Below are 19,277 nucleotides of genomic sequence, written 5' to 3'. Positions count from 1 at the left end.
TGATAAAACCCCCCTACGCGAGCGTTATTTAATTCTGTAGTAACTTACGAACGATACGATAATTCCTCCGCATAAACGGGAGATTTTATAGTAACTACGATGATATCGTTCGTATAAGTTACTACAGAAGTAATACTCACGTAAACGTAAACTACTATAATTCCTGTCACTTGCACTTAGTCGCGTAAAAAAGTCACGGTGCGGTCTCGCTTCGCGTCATATAATAATAGGATAATTACATATATGTAAATAAATAAAACAATTACCTTGAATCAGAAAAAATATTAATCGTCGCGTCGCGTAAAGAGTCATCACGGTCGGTATCGCTCCGCGCGTACTTGACGCGAGAACGGCGAGACACACCGTGTTAGGTTAGGTTAACTGACTGTCTGTGAAGCCCCGGACACACGAATCGACGAAAGACGTAAGACGTAAATCGTAAGGAAATCCACTAATCAGAGTCGACTATTCCCCTCTTCTTCCCTCTTAAAGAGGGGAATAGTCGACTCTGATTGGTGGATTTCCTTACGATTTACGTCTTACGTCTTCCGTCGATTCGTGTGTGAAGGCCTTGACAACGCATTAAACGCACTGTCTGCAGTAGTCTGCACTGCACTGCACTGCACTGCACTGCACTGCACTGCGATACTAACGCCGCCAGCCGCCAATGTCGAAAAAGTAAAAGTGACATTTCTGATTATATATATATGTCATAAGACGTCGGCGTTAGGAGGAAGTATCTTAATATTAAAATTTTCACATTTGGACTTTGCGTCGCAATATATCCGCTCGTAGGGCATGTAGCGGAATATTATAAGAAAAACTCCCCCCCCCCTCCTAATTCGACCCCAAGCTATCGATCAAGCCTACTTAGAACTTAATCCGTTCACTCGTTATCGAGATCTCAACATCTCGAGTACTCGCAACCCGTCGCGCCGCGTAAAATAGTCATCACGGTCGGTCTCGCTCCGTGTATACTTGGCACGAGACACTACCGTGTCTCTTGATATAATAAATTTCATTATTTTTTTAGACAACTTTATATAATACGTGCTTGAAAATTACATACTAAAGTATTTCAAAAAAAATTATTTAAATTGCTCCCTAATAGCAATTTGTGATGAAATTTTTATCACAAAAGTGAAAATTAAAAGAGATTTTGCTTGCAATTCTTAACTCGAAAAGTCAGTTTGAATTTATGATAAAATCTGACAATCTCTGCTAATATAATTTATAAGAATTTTTATATTATATGTTTTGGATATCGTTGAGAATCTCTAAAACTTGAATCCCTCGTGGCTTATTTTAAAGAGTTTATCACACAATTTATAGTCGACATTAACAACAAATTACTTCACAAAGTTTTAATCGAAAACGCAGCACCATTTAATTGAACTTTTCCTCTGCGGCCTCCTCGGTCAAGAGAAAGAAAGGGGAAGGGAGAAAAGGAATTCAATTAAAAAGTACCGTGTGACTATATATGCTAATGCAAATTTAATACCTCGCGGCGCGTGCATTTTATTACACATTTAGCGACAAATGTGACTATCTCTCTGTCTCCCTCAAATTTTATTCTTATTATATAAAATATAATCGCGTAATCAGATTAATAGCTGCAGCATTATATAATCGCGTATGAACAATACGCGATGAAGATCATTATTTTCGTGAATTAAATTGCATTGCGCAAAATCAATTTTGATTATTTATTATTCCAAATTAATAATCTCAATTACGAATAAATAATAATATAATTATCGTGTTAACGATATGTCATACACACAGAATACGACGAAAGTACTCGATATCGAAAGCGTAGCATCGCTGCCACGATCATATTCGCCGCCAACGATTCGAGAGTGTGTCTCCGGCGAGTTTTCTCGCCGAGAACATATCTTGGATGTGGTACGAGTTTATGGGGTCAGTGACGAAAGGAGGACTCACCATGGAATGTGGTAAAGGCCGGAATGAAGGTCGGTACAAGAGAGATTCTACCGATCGGTCCATTGGTCAGTCGGTCGGTCGATCGGTTGATCGGCCGGTCTCTCGCTGGCCGTGTTTCTGATAATGGACTCGAAAATACGCAGATCGAGAATTCCCGCGCCAATTTCCCCGTTCTCGGCTCGCTTAACGGCGCTAATTAATTTTACAGGCCGTTCGCTGCGACTAATAGAAGCCGCCCGCCAAATTCTCCCATAAACAAGCCAACCGAGAGGTCCATATGGTGTATATAGCGACATTGCACAATATTTAATTATTTTTGCGAGCACCTCGGTCACCGCTTAATCAAATAATCATGACTAAGGTAATCATTATTAAAAATTAATCAAGTAACAAAATCAATTAGTAGCATTGATATTTTATTAATATGAAGAGCTCGAATTTTGGATTGTTCGTGGCGAATTTCGGGAATTTTTCAACGTGCAGCTGATAAAAATTCTTTTAAAATTTAATTTAACGGAAAACTGAATTTAATTGCGAATCGCGTGGATGTACGAAGAAAATAAAAAAAAATAGTTGGTATGGCATTTATCCGCCTCGTCATAGCAATCATCGTTCAATTTCCTGGTTTTTGTTCGCTTGCCGTTGGCGGTTTTCGAATTTTTTCGGAAGCACGAAATAAAAAATTGCCACCAAGTTGGCATGCAATGCGAATTATATATTGAAACACAAATCAGTGCCTCAAAGACATTGTAATTTTTGTTCAACGAATCCAAATCTGCTACTTTAAAGAATTATATATACTTGTTTCAATTTTAATAAAATTTCTGAAATTAACTTCGTCTCTACCATCTCTACTATCTCTAGCATCTTCTTTAACGTCTTCCCTAACAATATTCTAATCAATCCATCGTTGTTGAAGGGACGATACACCTGTGAGATTGTACGTTGGCGTAGATTATATATAATTCATGTTTTTCGGTGGTCTTAGATCCATAACAAAAGGTTCTGCTGGATCAATGACGTCGTGCATAGAAGCAACCTAAAATTGTCCGATCACATGTGATAATGTTCTTCAATATAACCGTAAAGTTCCTTCACGCATGTCAATACATATTATGCATATTAGGGCTCAGACACAGAATAGATATTAATAGTCGTATCCTTTTCCAATGCCCGTCTATTAAAAAAGAATGCGACTAAGAATTCTATTGCTTGTTCCTTATTCCTCGCCATATTAATCCGCCATATTGGATCCGCCATTTTGAATTTTGTACATCTGACTTCGGATTCGTAATCAGCGACCCCAGAAACCCCCGAGTAACAAGTTTCAAGCAAATTCAGCAAGTTTTACTTTATTTTTTCTACGTTGCGGCTATAGCCGTCATACACACTCTTGGCCACTTTTGTTTTTGTGGCTATAGCCGTCATACACAGTCAACGGGTTAAATGGCTTAGTGTTTTCTCCGTAGTTATACATATACATTTCTATTAAACCATCTATTACAATCAAAATTTAATTTTAACACAGTACGAAACAAAATTAATGAGATAAAATAATATATAATTTAAAAAATGAAATGTTTTACAAATATAAGTTGTTTTGCTTTACGTACTTTGTTCTAACATAGGATTTAAAACATATTGTGTTAAACATGCTAAAATCATTATTACATGAAGATGATTCAAATATTCTTTTTATTGCAAAATCACAATTTTTAAATCGAGATTCATGTGTTCCTCTTGAATTTTAGTTTCTATCAAATTATTGATCACTTATTGTTTAGCAGTATATCTTATTGTTACGTTGCTCTACTTTCTACAATATAAATCACACGATAATCATATGATTAAATTCAATTTTATTTTACGACTTCTTTCTGCACGATATCGGTTTCATATATATTTTTATGGAGATATTTTAGAGAATCGGGGTAAAGATCATCGACAAATAGTTATACTTTTAGATGTGCCAAATGGTATTCCAACAGAACTTTGGGATTGGCGATGCTTTCGACAGTGCCAACGAAGACGAAGGGCACCTGACCCTCTTCTCGTGGGATCGTTCGAGGGAGATATTAATTCTGAAAGTAATATCCTATAAAAATATAAGCTCATCCGATGTTCTATTAATTAATGATAAAAATATACTTACTACGCCACTTTTGTCGACAATCTCTTGAATAATGCAATCATTTTTCCAATTACTTTTTCTACCAACACCCGTGGGACTTGTATAGACTCTTCGCTGTATTCCAGCATAGAAAAATTTAGTTCGATATCTCGTAAATGCACAGCCTATTTGTAAATCTAACTCCTGACGCGCATCAACGCTTTTAGCTTCATTTTCATTGGACTTTACCGGTTTAGCCAAAGCAGATTTTATATCTTTCTCCGCAATGGCAGAGAATCGTACTCGCCATATATCCTATTAAAAAGAAAGCTGTTTAATAAAAACATATTTAAATCGTAATCAGCGATCCATCGTAGAACAACAAAAAGAATCAATAGCTTCAATATCTACAAGTATGATGTGTACAAGCAACTTACATTTATATGTAATTTTCTGCGCATTCCTTGCTGCACTGCATTTATAACTTCAAAGCAAATATTTTCACCTTTTTTGTCGCAATCTAGCCATAATATTAAATAATCACAATGCGCTCCTTCTTTGACCAAAAAGTATGGTATTTTCAGTTTCAGTACCGCTTCCTTCTTCTCGGTTGAACAGGAGAACAATTCAGCCTGAGATATACATTTTAAAAAATTCAGTTATTCTGAGAACATAATAAAAAACAAAACTGCAATATATCTAATCTTACCCGATCTACTTTGTCTCAGTTGTTGCATTTTCCAATAAAGTCCAATGTCATAACGTGTCCACATACAGAGGTCATTTTAAAATTTACGGTCTCGGATCTAAATTGACCTATCCATTCGTGGACAGAATAAGAGCCATTCAGTCCTAGAGATATTCGTAGAAAAAATTTATTATTATATAAATGAAGAAGAAGGAAAGAGGAAGGTGAAGAAGGAAGCAATTCAAGTTATCAACGCACGTTTTCTGGTACTACATCGTCCATTACTCAATATATATTGGCCAGGGATGCTGCCAAAGAAGGTTTTTCAGTTACCATCAAAGCGGTTTTCATTTTGACGCAATATTTTCTTCATAAGACATTACAATTGACTTCTTCTTCTGTCATGTGGCACCGATTTCCAATACTCTGACGGGCTCGACACGGCCAGGATTAAAGACCTGGGCACATTCATCCCCGAATCGTGAGAGGCAAAGGGACTCACGCAAATCAAGCACCCCGAATCGTGAAGAGCTAAGAAAATAATGAATATGCAATAAGCAGTTACACAAGTTTTTCTTTAAGAAAATTGTGTTTTCTTTACATTAATTGATTCGTATTGTTTGCAAAAATAAAAAGTAAGGAATTTGAATTATAAATACTTAACAAAATATTATGTCACAATACTGTAACTTTCAAGCCTTATAACTCGAAAAGTACTTAATGAAAAAATACTTAATTATAGTGTTTTGGAAAGCTCTCGACATAAGCTATAAGAATGCAATAAAAAATAGGGGATTTTATTTAAGAAACTGAAGATGTCCTTGACACCTGACCTTAACAATGCCACCCAAGGTCAAATCAATGACACCATCTTATGTTCCCATCAAAACCATAGAATTTTGGTCTAAAACGTTTTTTTCTAAAATGCTTAGTTTTTGAAAGAAAAGGGGTGGACGAGTGGTTTCAGACACCCTGTATATACCGATTCCCCGAAATTTCAAACGTTTATAACTCAAGAACTAATCAACTAAATCTTAAAGATTCGAGTTATATATATGAAATAGAGATAAAAAAGACTGAATAATATAATAAAATTAGGAAAAATTGCTAATATAATGAAAAAGTTTGCAAATTAGAAATTACATATTGCTTTCTCACCATTTTAAAGTATGCAAATTAGAAATTTGTACATTGCTTCATCATCATTTTATTTCACTCATAAAGCTTCCTTTATGAAGAAGTCAAATTAATAAATATTAATAATTATGTATCAAATAAAATATAAGCTTCCTCAATAGAAGAGCTTTATCAGTGAGCGAAATAAAATAATGATGCAATATATAAATTTCTAATTTGCACATTTTAAAATGATGAGGAAACAATATGCAAGTTTCTAATTTGTACACTTTTTTATATTAATAATAAGAGCTAATTTTTCAGATTATATATATTAAATAATATAAATGTAATAAGAACAATAGGAAATAATTTTATGCAAAAATTTGCTGGTTAAAGTTGTTGCGTTAAGTAATCAATACATTCATATGTAAATTTAACACATGTTTGCTTTGTTAACTGAACTTAATAAATATAAAATATAAAAAAGGCAACATTATATATAACGGTTGATATATCGATTTATCGCGATTATTCGCCATTTTGCTTTTAATTACCAAATAAGAGATTAATGTTCTTTTTACATGCTATTAAATAAGCGACATATAAACAAAAAAAAATGTATTACGAGCGAAGTTCGCATAATATACAGTATTGACATTGCCCAGGTTACAATATATACATATAGACCCATATTCTCAACTCTTTTTTATCGATAAAAGCGCGAATTTATTTCTGAAATGTTATAGTTACATATATTATAACATCTTAGAAATAAAAGCGCACTTTTTTATCGCTAAAAGAAAATTAAGAATATGAGTCATAATATATATATAAATACGTGATCTAATGCTAACATTGCTCGAACAATGTGCAATTGTTCGATGCAATGCTCGACATTACACACCATGCGAAGTTCACCCGTAACATATATACATTATTAATAGTACATTAATAGAAGCTTTTCATTTACAATATTTACATCAAAACTCAGATAATTCTCATTTGTAACAGATAATTCGATTCTGTCTTTATTATTCATTAATTGCCAAAAAGGATAGAACGACGTTACAAGTGAGAATTATCTGAGTTTTTTTATGTAAATAGAAAACACTTAATATATATTACACACAATATAATATACGTACATTATTTTTATTTGAGATGCTATATCTATTTTTGGTAAATGTGCAGAATAGTAGCCTCCTCACCGATTTCGTTGAACTTACTTAAGAGTTACAGAGGCTTAATCGACGCGTTTTTGCGTGAAACGAAAGAAACTGGCAGAAAAAAATGTCGCTCTGCCCCGCGAAGCGCAGAGAGCGTTCACCGATTCCTAGACTAACAAAAATACACATCGGTCATCTAATACGCGCAGACTGTGAAGAAGTTGTTGAATTTGTAAAAGTGCAGCAGCCAAGTCATAAGAACGCTTCAACATTGCAGTCCTTTGATTTATCTTATACTGATTTCGAGTTCGGTTAGACAAGCTGCAAATTAAAAAATCAATAAATAACATATAAACAGATTACTATATATAAATAATTATAACCACACGCACAATCTAAATATAAACTTAAATATATTAATAAATAAATTACCTTGACAATTTTCCTTCCTTAATCCAATCCTGATCATGATAATATTTCTTAGACGGCCGTAGTCAATATGGATTTTGACATATGTAACAAATGTTACAAATCACTCGCGCTAACCACGCGTCATGCGTCATCCCTCACAATACACATTGATATGTGACGAGGTTAAAACTATAGATAACATTTGATACGAAGTAACGCGCGCAACGCATCGAGATAACCAATCAGCATCGCGGAAAAGAGGCAACAATAAATTCGACTATCGACTTAACACGGCAATTTTAAGATAGGACTAGCACACACGCGCGCTACGCGCGCGCTTCAAACTTTTTTCGTTTTATTTCACCTTAAAACACTCATCCCACATCACCATTTCTCTCCGTTAAAATGTATTCCCTTTCTCATCCACTGTACCAATGTCCATTCGCCACCTCTCGTTTCTTATTTTCTCTCCGCTCACTTCACATATCTGTCTCTCCCATATTTTGTTTTCTTCTTTCTTTTTACTTTTCGCATAAGACTTATCACACTTCGCTTCCTCGGCTCTCATTTTTTTCCTTACACTTAACTACTCCTTACACTGCACTAACGCGCGCGCTATCCATGTCCATATATTTCCCGTTATATTTATTCTAAAATATTTATCCCATTCCACTATTTCTCTCCGTTAATTCATTCCTTTTTCTCCTCTACTGTATTAATATCTAATTGTCACCACCTCTCATTCCTCTTCCCCCTCCGCTTACTTCACGTACTTATCTCTCTCATATTTTTTTTTCTTTTTATTTCTCATATAAGATTTATTACACTCTAATTTTTTTATTCGGTACCTTTCTTTGTCCGTCAACAGCAACGTAAACAAAATCGGACTTAACGGGAACCCCTGTCTAACTCCCCTTCCTGTTCAAAACCTCTCTTCCAGCTTCTCTCCCACCCTTACCCTGCATCCCTCAACAGCTCCTTACATCTCATCACCAAGCCCTCCCTCACTCCTCTTTTCCTCATCGCTTTCACCAGAATCCTTCTGTCCACCGAGTCAAAAAAGCTGCCTTCAAGTCCACGAACAACACCACCATCTTTCCCTTCTTTAATTTACCTGCCTATTTATTAAGTAATTTATTACATAGATGTTGTCCGTGGTCCCTATCCCTCTCCTAAACCCTGTCTGACTCTATGGAAGCAATCTCTTCTACCTCCTTCCTTAACCTTTCCGCCAAAACAGCAGCGCCTTATTGTATGCCGTTTGTGCTAACATCACCCCTCTGTAGTCCCCGACTTTCTCCCCCTTCCCCTTCTTTCTTATGGGCACTATAATTCCCTCCCATCAACCTTCCGGTCAACCCTCTTCTTTCCACACTCTATTACATACCTCCCACAACCATTCCTTCAGCACCTCCCCTCCAAACTTTCATACCTTATTTGGAATTCCATAACTTCCCATCGCTTTTCCCTCCCTAAGCTTTCCCACCATTTCCCACATCTCTTCTCTCCTTATTTTCTCGTCTTTCTCCTCCAACTCCTCCCAACAAATCTCTGCAATACCTATCCCATTTCTGCATACTAATTCCCTCGTTCAATCTTCTTCTCCTCTTTCTCTCTCTGTTTACCATCATCCATATCTGTCCCTCTGTCCTAATCTCCTTTACCTCCTTTTCCCATTTCTCCACTTCTCTTCTTTTCTTCTCCTTATACAACTTCTTGTATCGCTGTTTTTCCTCCCTATAACTGCCACTCTTCCTTCCTTTCCTTCTCTATTTCCTTAACATGAGCCCTTTTTCTTCTCTTCCTTACATTCTTCACCCCAACAGCCCCTTTCTCCGCTCTTTTTGCCCTTCCCATTCACTTCCCTTAATACCTTCCCTATCCTCCTTTTCAGCCCCTACCACTCCTCTTCCACTCCCCTTCCTGAATTTGCTTATCTCCCACTAACTCTTTAAATTTTTTCCTGCCGTCCTCCGACCAATCTCCTCTCTCACTTCCGCCCTTCCCCCCTTTCCTTTTACCCAAACCGTCCTCCACCCTTTCTACCCACGCCGTCACTGGCTGGTGGTCTGAGTCGACCTTCGCTTCCACCACTACCCGTTCTATCCTCTCCCTTGTCCTCCTGTCCCCCAACACGCAGTCAATCACCGACTCCCCTCTCCTCTCTGTATACGTCCATTCTCCCTCCTCATCTTCTCTAATTCCTCCGTTAAATATCGCCCACTCATGCTTTTCCAAAAACCTACATAACTTTCTTTCCTCCCCGTTTACCTTGCTATCTTTCGTTCTTCTTTTCCCTTCTTCTCTCTCTTCCTCTCCCTCTACGAACCCCCCCTCCTTCCCCGTCCTTGCGTTAAAATCCCCCCTATCAGCACCCACACTCCCGTCTCTATCTCCTTCCACCCATTACTTTAGGTTTTCCAATTTCCTGTCCATATCTTATTTATATACACTTCTACTATGTTCCACCACTTCTTCCCTAACCTCACCTTTATCGATAGCATCCCTTCTTTATCTTTTTTCGTCCTTCCTTTTTCCATTTTGACCTCTACCCTCACCCCTACTATCATTCCTTCTACCGCCCTTCTCTTCCGATTTTTCCTCCCTGCTTTCTGCACTTCCCACACGTAACCTCTCGGCAGCTCTTTATCTTTTCTCATCCCTTACCATCCACCCACTTCTCACATAACACCATTACATCCCATTCCTCCAGCCCCTTCCAAAACTCTTTATCTTTATTTGTTAATTCCGCCACATTCCAAAAAGCCACCTTATATATTCTCCTTCTCTCCTCTCTCTCTCTCTCTCTCTCTCTCTCTCTCTCTCTCTCTCTCTCTCTCTCTCTCTTCTCTCTCCCTCCTCCACCTTTTTCTCTCCAAATCTTCTCTCTAATTCCTCCCTCTTATCCTTCTCATTCTCTACTCTTCTTTCATTCACCCGTTCTCTCTTTCTTTTCTACTCAACCTACTTTTGCACTTCCTCTCTTTTGCTTTCCTTCCCTTTCCCTTGCCCTGCTTCCCAACACCTCCCTCTACTATCCCTAAGCACATCTCTTACCTTATCCCACACCCACCACTTCCCCTCTATCCATACCTCTCCCTGCCTTATCCGTACCCTCTCCTCTTGCCTTCCATGCAACTTGATTTACCCTCCATTTTCTTCCCATGTCAAATCTTCTTCTATCCAAGTACTTTTGTCTCCCAATTTCCACTTATTTCTCATTATTCTTGATTTCTCTTCCTCACTTCCTACTCTTACTACTGCCATACCTCCTTTCTCTCTCCTTTCCGCATCTATTTTTCTAATCTCCTCTATCTTAACCTCTAAGCCTATCTTTTTCATCACCTCCTCTACTTCCCCCTTTATTCCTCCCGTATCCTCTTTCACTCTTTTTATCAAAATATTTCTCTTCCTTTCTCCTCTCTCCTTCACTTTACACCTCCTTTCCAGCTTTTCCACCCTCTCCTTCCAATCAAACTTCTCCCTACCCCCTCCCTTTTCCCTCCTCCGCTTTTTTCTGCACTTTTTTTTCCATCACGAACTCCTCCCTTTAACTCCATTTGCATCCCCTCCAATTTTCCTTCCAAATCTTCTATTTTATTCTTAACTCTTCTCTCTCTCTTCTTCATTTCTTCTCTCTCTCCTTTAGTTGGTTCCTTATTTTCTCAACTTCTTCCACCATTGCCTCCCTTTGCCCCTTTGCCACCTCTCTTAATTCCTCTCTCACTCCCCTTAACCCCTCCCTCAGCTCTTATCCTAATTCTCTCAACAACCCTTTCATATCTATATCTTCCCCCCCTGGTGGCGTTCTCACTATCTTCCTGCTTTTCTTGAAAAGGTCCTCGCTCCCTTTCCCAACCGCTTCTATGGCCGTATTGCTTCCCCGCGTTATTCCCGAACTCCCCAGAATTACCTAGCTCTTTACCCTTTACCCCCCGCTCTATACTCTTCCCCTTCTACGTCTGTCTCTCTAACCTCAACCTTCCTGTTTCTCTTCAGCCTCCACGGGCTCTCTCTCTCTGAACCCTCCTCTCCCACACTGTGCTCGCCCCTCGCTTACCACACACTCTCTCTCGCTCTACCTCTCACACTCGCACTCCGTTATTCGCTTACAAAATCTGTCGTCTCACATCTAACCAATCGGAAACGGAAGTCCCACATTTATTATTCCATTATCCCTCCTTTTCTTTTCCTTCTTCTGTTCTTTCTAACTCTTCACTATCTCATCTTCTATCCTTCCACTTAGAATCTCCTTAAGGCCTTCATACATAAAATGCCGCAAGGACGTAAAACGTAAGCGTAAGAAAATCGATCAATCCCAATCGAGTATTTTCCCCTGGGATTACGGACAGCACAATAAGTACTTGATTGGGATTGGTCGATTTTCTTACGCTTACGTTTTACGTCCTTACGCGATTTTATGTGTGAAGGCCTTTACACTTTCAATGTTTCCCACCGCCATCCTTCTTATTTCTCCCACCCCTATAATTTCCCTTATTTCTTCTCTTTATTTACTAAAAGATAATCTATTAGTACAATCTTACCTTCCCTTTTGTATGTTTACTTTTTTCTCTCATTTCCCGTCACATTCCGTTAAATAAATTATTATTATTTTTAGATAATTTAATTAATATATGTAATTAAATTAAATCGATTTAATTCCGGAGAGTTATATTGAGTCAACGGAAAAGAAGTTCTCTACGCTTGGCAGAAAGTGCCGCTAGGGAATTTTTAAGTCGATTCTTATGAATCAAGCTTGATATAATATATATGAAGTCAACGGAAAAGAAGGTTCTCTACGCTTGGCAGAAAGTGCCGCTAGGGAATTTTTAAGTCGATTCTTATGAATCAAGCTTGAATTCGATGTCTAGGTATCCCAGGTTGTCGATGACGAGGTCCAGATAGTGCGCTTCATAGTTTTCGGTGTCCAGGTGTAATAATACGTTGAATTCGATGTCTACGTGTCTCAGGTTGCCGATGACGAGGTCCACATTGTGCGCTCCGTAGTTTTCGGTGTCTACGTGTATTAATACCTTGAATTCGATGTCCACGTGTCCCAGGTTGCCGATGACGGGATCCAGATAGTGCGCTTCATAGTTTTCGGTGTCCATGTGTAATCGTACGTTGAATTCGATGTCTAGGTGTCCCAGGTTGCCGATGACGAGGTCCACATAGTGCGCTCCGTAGTTTTCGGTGTCTACGTGTATTAATATCTTGAATTCGATGTCCACGTGTCCCAGGTTGCCGATGACGGGATCCAGATAGTGCGCTTCATAGTTTTCGGTGTCCAGGTGTAATCGTACGTTGAATTCGATGTCTAGGTGTCCCAGGTTGCCGATGACAAGGTCCACATAGTGCGCTCTGTAGTTTTCGGTGTCTACGTGTATTAATACCTTGAATTCGATGTCCACGTGTCCCAGGTTGCCGATGACGGGATCCAGATAGTGCGCTTCATAGTTTTCGGTGTCCATGTGTAATCGTACGTTGAATTCAATGTCTAGGTGTCCCAGGTTGCCGATGACGAGGTTCACATAGTGCGCTCCGTAGTTTTCGGTGTCTACGTGTATTAATATCTTGAATTCGATGTCCACGTGTCCCAGGTTGCCGATGACGGGATCCAGATAGTGCGCTTCATAGTTTTCGGTGTCCAGGTGTAATCGTACGTTGAATTCGATGTCTACGTGTCCCAGGTTGCCGATGACGAGGTCCACATAGTGCGCTCCGTAGTTTTCGGTGTCTACGTGTATTAATACCTTGAATTCGATGTCCACGTGTCCCAGGTTGCCGATGACGGGATCCAGATAGTGCGCTTCATAGTTTTCGGTGTCCAGGTGTAATCGTACCTTGAATTCGATGTCTACGTGTCCCAGGTTGCCGATGACGAGGTCCACATAGTGCGCTCCGTATTTTTCGGTGTCTACGTGTATTAATACCTTGAATTCGATGTCCACGTGTCCCAGGTTGCCGATGACGGGATCCAGATAGTGCGCTTCATAGTTTTCGGTGTCCAGGTGTAATCGTACGTTGAATTCGATGTCTAGGTGTCCCAGGTTGCCGATGACAAGGTCCACATAGTGCGCTCTGTAGTTTTCGGTGTCTACGTGTATTAATACCTTGAATTCGATGTCCACGTGTCCCAGGTTGCCGATGACGGGATCCAGATAGTGCGCTTCATAGTTTTCGGTGTCCATGTGTAATCGTACGTTGAATTCAATGTCTAGGTGTCCCAGGTTGCCGATGACGAGGTCCACATAGTGCGCTCCGTAGTTTTCGGTGTCTACGTGTATTAATATCTTGAATTCGATGTCCACGTGTCCCAGGTTGCCGATGACGGGATCCAGATAGTGCGCTTCATAGCTTTCGGTGTCCAGGTGTAATCGTACGTTGAATTCGATGTCTAGATGTCCCAGGTTGCCGATGACAAGGTCGACATAGTGCGCTTCGTAGTTTTCGGTGTCTACGTGTATTAATACTTTGAATTCGATGTCCACGTGTCCCAGGTTGCCGATGACGGGATCCAGATAGTGCGCTTCATAGTTTTCGGTGTCCAGGTGTAATCGTACGTTGAATTCGATGTCTACGTGTCCCAGGTTGCCGATGACGAGGTCCACATAGTGCGCTCCGTATTTTTCGGTGTCTACGTGTATTAATACCTTGAATTCGATGTCCACGTGTCCCAGGTTGCCGATGACAAGATCCAGATAGTGCGCTTCATAGTTTTCGGTGTCCAGGTGTAATCGTACGTTGAATTCGATGTCTAGGTGTCCCAGGTTGCCGATGACAAGGTCCACATAGTGCGCTCTGTAGTTTTCGGTGTCTACGTGTATTAATACCTTGAATTCGATGTCCACGTGTCCCAGGTTGCCGATGACGGGATCCAGATAGTGCGCTTCATAGTTTTCGGTGTCCATGTGTAATCGTACGTTGAATTCAATGTCTAGGTGTCCCAGGTTGCCGATGACGAGGTCCACATAGTGCGCTCCGTAGTTTTCGGTGTCTACGTGTATTAATATCTTGAATTCGATGTCCACGTGTCCCAGGTTGCCGATGACGGGATCCAGATAGTGCGCTTCATAGCTTTCGGTGTCCAGGTGTAATCGTACGTTGAATTCGATGTCTAGATGTCCCAGGTTGCCGATGACAAGGTCCACATAGTGCGCTCCGTAGTTTTCGGTGTCTACGTGTATTAATACTTTGAATTCGATGTCCACGTGTCCCAGGTTGCCGATGACGGGATCCAGATAGTGCGCTTCATAGTTTTCGGTGTCCAGGTGTAATCGTACGTTGAATTCGATGTCTACGTGTCCCAGGTTGCCGATGACGAGGTCCACATAGTGCGCTCCGTATTTTTCGGTGTCTACGTGTATTAATACCTTGAATTCGATGTCCACGTGTCCCAGGTTGCCGATGACAAGATCCAGATAGTGCGCTTCATAGTTTTCGGTGTCCAGGTGTAATCGTACGTTGAATTCGATGTCTAAGTGTCCCAGGTTGCCGATGACGAGGTCCACATAATGCGCTCCGGTGTCGGTGTCTACGTGCATTAATATCTTGAAATTGATATCTAGGTGTCTCAGGTTGTTGATGACGAGGTCCACATAGTGCGCTTTGTAGTTTTTGGTGTCTAGGTGTATTAATAACTTTAAATCTGAATGTAGGACACATAGATATCGAATTCGAGGTATTAATACACGTAGACACCGAAAACTACGAAGCGCACTATGTGGACCTCGTCATCGAAAACGTGGGACACCTAGACATCGAATTCAACGTATTATTATACCTGGACACCGAAAACTATAGAGCGCACTATCTGGAACCCGACATCAGCAACCTGGAACACGTGGACATCGAATTCAAGGTATTAATACACCTGGATACCGAAAACTATGAAGCGCACTATGTGAACCTCGTCATCGGCAACCTGGGACACTTAGACATCGAATTCAAGCTTGATTCATAAGAATCGACTTAAAAATTCCCTAGCGGCAGAATCAAGAGACACGGTAGTGTCTCGCGCCAAGTACACGCGGAGCGAGACCGACCGTGACTTTTTTACGCGACGCGACGGGTTGCGAGTACCCGAGATGTTGAGATCTCAATAACGAGTGAACGGATCAAGTTCTAAGTAGGCTTGATCGATAGCTTGGGGTCCAGTTAGGGGGGGGGGGTTTCTCTTATAATATCCCGCTCCGTGCCCTACGAGCGGAGATATTGCGACGCAAAGTCCAAATGTGAAAATTTTTTATTAAGATACTTCTTCTATCTACTTCTAACGCCGACGTCTTATATGACACTACAAAAAGGCGTGATATCCGTACAAAATTACCTTTTTCAAAAAAAAGGTAAAAAAATGCGCCAAGTACACGCATAGTAGTATATATGTATTATGTTGTTACCTCGAAAAAAACAAAGTGGTAGTATTATACCTCGAAATAACACCCTGTACATATTGTTTATACAATGCGTAATACTGCAAAAAGGCGTGATATCTGTACAAAATTACCTTTTTTAAAAAAAAGGTAAAGAAAGGCGCCAAGTACCCGCATAGTAGTGTAGGTGTTGTTACCTAGAAAAAAAAACAGTGGTAGTATTATACCTTAAAAAAATCTAAGTAACAAGTGGTAGACGAAATCTTTGTATCTTGAAAAATCTCGAAAAAACCTAAACAGTAGTATCTTCACCTCGAAAAAAAAACAAAGTAGTAGTATTATACCTCGAAAAAACCTAAGTAACAGGTGGTGGACGTAATCTTTGTATCTCCAAAAATCTCGAAAAAACCTAAGCAGTATTATTTTTATTTCCAAAAAATTATTACTCAAGTGATACACATCACAAAATTACGTTACCTTATCAAAAAAAAAGTCGCGCTTCAAGTGATCTATTATTACAATTACAAAAAAGAAATGATATCTTTTTTAAATTACTGCGCCAATTACAGAGAACATATATTTTTCGAGATACAAAGATTACGTCTACCACTTGTTACTTAGGTTTTTTCGAGGTATAATATTACTACTGCTTTTCTTCGATTAGAATAAAAATTGAATCATGAAGAATTACACAGAGGTAACAGTACAAAATACAAATATTTTATTAAAATATTTAAACCCAACAAGGGAATACAAGGTATTTAAATACAAAGTTTATATATGTATTTTAAAAGATTTAATCGCATCGCAAAGAATTACAGAGGTAACAGTACAAAAAATAAAAATATTTTATTAAAATACATAAATTTTTCTTGTCAAAAAACTTGGCGCTGCTAGAGAGAGAGAGAGAGAGAGAGAGAGAGACCTTTTACAAATGTAGATATTACTTATTCTATACTTATTCTATACTTAATTCTAATCGCTTTAAAAATCTAAACTTATCCTATACTTAATAATAAGCCGCATTATTCACCGTCACACACACACACACACACACACACACACACACACACACACACACACACACACACACACACACACACACACACACACACACACACACATCGCCCACACCCACTCGCTCGCACATACACACCACGCTGACCTAATTTTGAGGTCTAGCAGCGCCAAGTTTTTTGACAAGAAAAATTTATGTATTTTAATAAAATATTTTTATTTTTTGTACTGTTACCTCTGTAATTCTTTGCGATGCGATTAAATCTTTTAAAATACATATATAAACTTTGTATTTAAATACCTTGTATTCCCTTGTTGGGTTTAAATATTTTAATAAAATATTTGTATTTTGTACTGTTACCTCTGTGTAATTCTTCATGATTCAATTTTTTATTCTAATCGAAGAAAAGCAGTAGTAATATTATACCTCGAAAAAACCTAAGTAACAAGTGGTAGACGTAATCTTTGTATCTCGAAAAATATATGTTCTCTGTAATTGGCGCAGTAATTTAAAAAAAGATATCATTTCTTTTTTGTAATTGTAATAATAGATCACTTGAAGCGCGACTCTTTTTTTGATAAGGTAACGTAATTTTGTGATGTGTATCACTTGAGTAATAATTTTTTGGAAATAAAAATAATACTGCTTAGGTTTTTTCGAGATTTTTGGAGATACAAAGATTACGTCCACCACCTGTTACTTAGGTTTTTTCGAGGTATAATACTACTACTTTGTTTTTTTTTCGATATATAGTAACGAACGGTTCTATTTCTCTTATTGTTATGATTATTTTGTTATTATTATTTTTTATAATAATTTTATTTTATTGCCCATTATAAGCATATTGTATATATATTTTTTCAATTTTTTCTAATATGCATATTTTTTTAAGTTACAAAAAATGCAATATGTATAAATAAAATCTAATTAATATTTATTGATTTACGCAATCTAAATTCAAACCAATTTCGATTTGACAATACAAATTAAAATTAATAATGAAAGAGAAACCACAATAAAACCAAGTACATCTTTGAAATATTTTTGAGCAAGATTAATATTTCTTTTTTTAGCTTTTTATAACATTAAATAAGATATTTATAATACCATAGGATTATTAAACAAATAAATTACTAATAAATTATTAATTATTAATAGATGAAATCCATATTTTTAATGTAAAATACATAACTTTAGATTAGATTATGACATAAGAACTTGTACAGTTGAATCTTCTCCTATTTTTCCTGTTCCAGCCACGTCTCCATCAACCCCCGACATCCCACTTTCTTATCCTTTCCCAAACCCTTCCTGTTTTAACTTCACTCCCGCTACATTCCAAAAGCCTATCTTTAGGCTTCCTTCCTGTTCCTTCCCCTCCTTTCTCCTGCATTCTTTTCTTCCCCATCACCCTCTTTTTCCTCTTTTTCACTCCTTTTTACTTTCCACACTCTACTCTCTCTCTTCTTTCCCCCTTCCCTCAGCCTCACCACTCTCTCTTCCTCCCTACTCTCCCTCTCCTCCCTCTTCTCTCCGCCCTCCCCTTCCATCGTTTCTCCTCCCTCCTCACTACCTTTCCATTTTATTTTTCCGTCTCCTTCTCTTCTACTCTTTCCCTTCTTCTCTGTTTTTCTTTCTCCCCCTCCTTTTTTTTACTCCTCTCTCTCATTTCCCCTTCCATCTATCAGGACTTTTTTTTCCTCATTCCAACTCCACCACTTCCCCTCTATCCAAATCTTTCCGTACTTTACCCAATCTCTCCTCCTATTCCTTCTCTCCTTCTCAGCTATCCTCTCCAGGCTCCATTGCATTTTTCTTTGATCTTTCCTTCAAGGTCATGTCATTCTCTATTCTTTTCATCCTCCCTTTTAACACATTCTTCTTCTGCATACCTCTCTTTTTCTTACTCTATCTTTTAACCTGACTAAAACCATATTCTCTTTCCCCGTCTTTCTTCCTGTCTCTTTTACCTTCTTTATTCCTCCCTCCTCCCCCATCTCTAGTAAGATAGGAAATACCGCAAAGGAAGGGCAGAAGGGGGGCGCGAATAACGAGAAGAAGGAGGAAGAGGGCGATAAAGAACAAAAACAGGAGGGGAAGAAAGATCGGAAAGGATATTTTCAGAAAGGAAATGGGAGAGGCAGCAAATTTGGTGCCACCCGCGGGGAATGCTGGACATGTGGGAAGACTGGACACTTTCGGTCCGAGTGTCCTGAGCAAGGGGGAAACATGAACTAGTCAAACTCAGCGGGGTGGGTTTGGCTCGAATTATCGATACCCCGATTTTTATTAATAAAAATGTTGTTTTTGACGTTAATAAAGAAAATGTTTTTGAAGAAAATAGAGTTAAGCCAAGTTTTAATTATTTCTGCTATCAGGGAAAGATTGATGGAAAAGAATGTTCTTTTAAGGTAGATACGGGCTCCGACGTTTTGATCGTAAATCGTAA

The 19,277-nt window shown here is 38.6% G+C and overlaps 1 long non-coding RNA gene across 1 annotated transcript; it reads right to left on the bottom strand.

The window, feature by feature from the left end:
- Window positions 1-3,620: 3,620 nt before the first annotated feature.
- LOC139823831 (uncharacterized) lies at window positions 3,621-8,606 on the bottom strand. Its single transcript, XR_011734905.1, has 7 exons — window positions 7,460-8,606; window positions 7,007-7,348; window positions 5,001-5,273; window positions 4,764-4,906; window positions 4,492-4,686; window positions 4,097-4,369; window positions 3,621-4,025 (listed from the first exon to the last, which is right to left on the bottom strand). It is a non-coding gene; the product is annotated as an uncharacterized lncRNA (long non-coding RNA).
- Between the last annotated feature and the right edge of the window lie 10,671 nt (window positions 8,607-19,277).

The sequence above is a fragment of the Temnothorax longispinosus genome, unplaced genomic scaffold, assembly GCF_030848805.1.
Source record: "Temnothorax longispinosus isolate EJ_2023e unplaced genomic scaffold, Tlon_JGU_v1 HiC_scaffold_19, whole genome shotgun sequence".
Lineage (NCBI taxonomy): Eukaryota > Metazoa > Arthropoda > Insecta > Hymenoptera > Formicidae > Temnothorax > Temnothorax longispinosus.
This window is presented reverse-complemented; position numbering and strand designations above follow the sequence as displayed.